We start from the raw sequence: 3,185 nt of genomic DNA on the forward strand, positions 1-3,185 counted from the left end.
AGCCCGCAGCGCTCGTGGCCGCGCACCAGCCGCTCTCGCTGAGCCGGACGACGGCCGCCATCGCGCCCATCCTGAGCGTGCCGCTCTCGGGACAGTTCCTGCAGCCGGCTGCCTCGGCCGCCGCCGCCGCCGCGCAGGCCAAGTGGCCAGCGCAGTAGGGACGCGCACCCGGCCCGCGCCGCACCGCACACCGAGCGATCTCGCACGGACCGTGCCATCCCGGATCCCTACCGGCCCAGGCCCTGCTGCCGCCCAGCCCGTGGCTGAGACCTCGGCGGACTCCGGTCCCCGCGCGCACCCGAGCGCACGGAGAAGCCTCGCGCGCCCGCCGGGAATAGCTTTCCGCACAGGTAAAACCAAGCCCGAGTCCCCCCCCCCCCCCAATGCACCGAACGGCGCCAGCTCCCAGTACCTGGGGAGTGGGGAGGGAAGACCTTTGTACATATTTGTATAAAAATTATTGATTTTTCCTTTTGGGGTTTTTATTTTTTTAAGAAAAAAAAACAAATTCAGTAGATTTAGAGCTCTGAACTTTCATTTTTTTTGAAGGTTCAATCTCCGCAGTTTTATCTGAGAAAAGAATGTATAAAGCCCTTGGGAGATTTTAAATACAAAAAAAATTTTCAGAAAGGCGAAGTGTCACTATTATAAAAGTCTGTTTATATATGAATGAATATATATGGTATTCTAAATGTTATCCCTTCGTGTTGTACACAACTTTGTAAATAAATTTTTAAAATGGTCAGCCTATGTTTTATTTAGGTGTCTTTAGTAAATGTAAAGATTTTTAAATGGAATCTGCATTAGAAAGTCCAAATAATGACCATTTCAAACTTTGCTAATTCAAAGGAGGCGTTTACCTAATTTAAATTGTGTTAGTATTTTTCCTTTAGCTTTCACTTAGGGTCAGGATGTGGGTGGTAATCCCATCCATATCAACCCATTAGGTATAAGTGACCAGACAGTTCTGCAAGGCGACCTGTCAATGAGAAAAAATCTAATTGTTAAACCACAGTGATCTTTTAAATTATCTTCGACAGTGAAAACTTCACGACACTTCTTGGTCATTTTAATTCCTTTCAAAAGCGAGTAAATTCCAAACATCTCCCATTTTAGCATTTCAATCTCAGCTTTTGAAATTCCTTTCCTTCCCTTCAGTGGAAGTGCTAAATAAACCCAACTGATTGTTTAGATTTCTGCGATGGCATTTTAAATTTTGCAGTGGGATGACATCGTGTTCATTAACTTGATAATACGGTTGTTTTACGCCTTCATAATATTTTCAGTTAAAGTGTTTTTCCTTTCAATGGCTGCAACCTCTCACGATAGATTTCTCGAGGATCCCTATAGATGTTCCCTCCCTCCTGCCCCAAGCCTTTTTGACGGCCAAGGCATCGCAATTAATACCCTGTTAAAAACAGGTGCCCGCCACCCCCTCCCTGGCCCTACTTGGGCAGGGTGAGTGTGAAATGCGAGATTTTCGGCAGGAATGGGAATGTCCTCTCAGATGGTTTTAATGCCTGTTTGAGCCACTTCGACCTTTTAAAAAAGAAATTAAGGCACAAATGAAATGGTGGCGCGGGAGTCCGGTTCCTTCCTCCTATCTTTGGACTGCATTAATTCTAATTATTTTGTAATTAATTTAGCCATTGTAATCACTTATAAGAAGTTGCTTGCAAATCCAGAGTGGAGGCTGCGCGCCGCGCACCCGCCACCGGGCGCGACCGGGCCATCCTGTGCTGTCGCCTGCCCGGAGATACCACCAGTGCGACCAGGCCTGCTCCTTGCCCAGCGAGGGCTCAGGGTCGCTATGGAGCTTTTCCCCTCTCACGCCCGGTCTGCTCCCGATAAGTGGTCCCCTTCACGACCTAGACGAACAACGTAGCTCCGGCTCGGGCCTTCAAAGGAAGCAGAACGCAGAGCGAGCGCCGGGAACCGGCAGCTTCACCGGGGAGTCACGGCTGCGCGTCCCAGCCCAGGCCCTCTAATCTCCTCTTACACAGAAAGCTAAACGGATCTAAATTTGTTTGTGTGTTGCAGCTATAAAAGTAACAAGTTGTTTCACAGTTGTGTCTGGCTAATCGGTTTTTACACAAACAGCAAATGGTACACGATTTGTGCAAACACGCAGAGGTTACAGCTAAATTTAGCAGGCACCGCTGGGGAAGGGAAAGGCTGAGCTTCTTGGATTCGCTTTTAGCTTCAAGAAGCTGCTGATCCAAGGCTTCTAAATGACATCGGATAACAGGGCCTCATTCCATCCATGATCCTTTGTTACTTATAAAATTACTCGCTCATATTTCCGCGCATAGCAGCGATGCCGGCCGCGCCTGAGGGACGCGCAGCCGCCTGCAGCCTCCGGCCCGGCTCCGCAGCGGGTGTGGACCTGGGAGACCCGGCAGCTTCGCCCGGACCGGGACCAGGACCACAGCGGGCCTTTGGCGGGGGCCCACGGGCGCCTTGACAGGGAGGACGGGCCAGGCCCGGAAAGCATTTGGGGTTCAGCTTTTCAGAGTGCGCGAACCGGAGCAGAGCGGGAAGGGCAGGCATCCGGGAGTGAATTCTGCGCTTAGTGGGGGCAGGGACCCATGTTCGGGCTGAGGATGCGGCACCTGCGAGTAACAAAGACCCTGAAATCCGCCTTGCCCTGAACCCGGAGATAGCACAACCGACACCCGCTTTTTATTCTCCTATGAATAGAAACCAAAGGAAGGGAGGGAGATTTATTTGAAAAAAAAAGGAGCAAAATGGGTTGATTTTTTTTTTTTTGGGGTTGATCTTTATGGTCAGGGTTTTAGTTTTGGGCGCTGATTCTAGAAATTGATCCGTCCCTGACCGTGGCCCCCGGCGGGGTCTGGGGACCCTGCTGCGGTTCCTGGAGAGGTGGCTCTGAACCTGGTCCAAGCCTGCGAGGACAGCGAAGGTGCGCGCACCCGGAGCGCACTCCCCACGCACCCGTGGCGCGCGCGGCCTGCAGGGGGCGACTCTCAGGGGTGACCCTGGCCCTCGGGCGCAGCCCCTGTACTGCCCCACCTGGCTCCGCCTCTGCGCACTGTGGTCCGGACTCGGCGGACCCAGGAGAAGCTGCGCCCCAGCCCGACTCCTGGAGTCTGTCCTGGGGCTGCGCCACCTTGCTGAAGCGCAGCGGGGAGATGCGGTTTGGACAAGACGGCGGGTCGGGTGCG

This window comes from Octodon degus, unplaced genomic scaffold (assembly GCF_000260255.1).
Source record: "Octodon degus isolate 3935 unplaced genomic scaffold, OctDeg1.0 scaffold00057, whole genome shotgun sequence".
Taxonomy (NCBI): Eukaryota; Metazoa; Chordata; class Mammalia; order Rodentia; family Octodontidae; genus Octodon; species Octodon degus.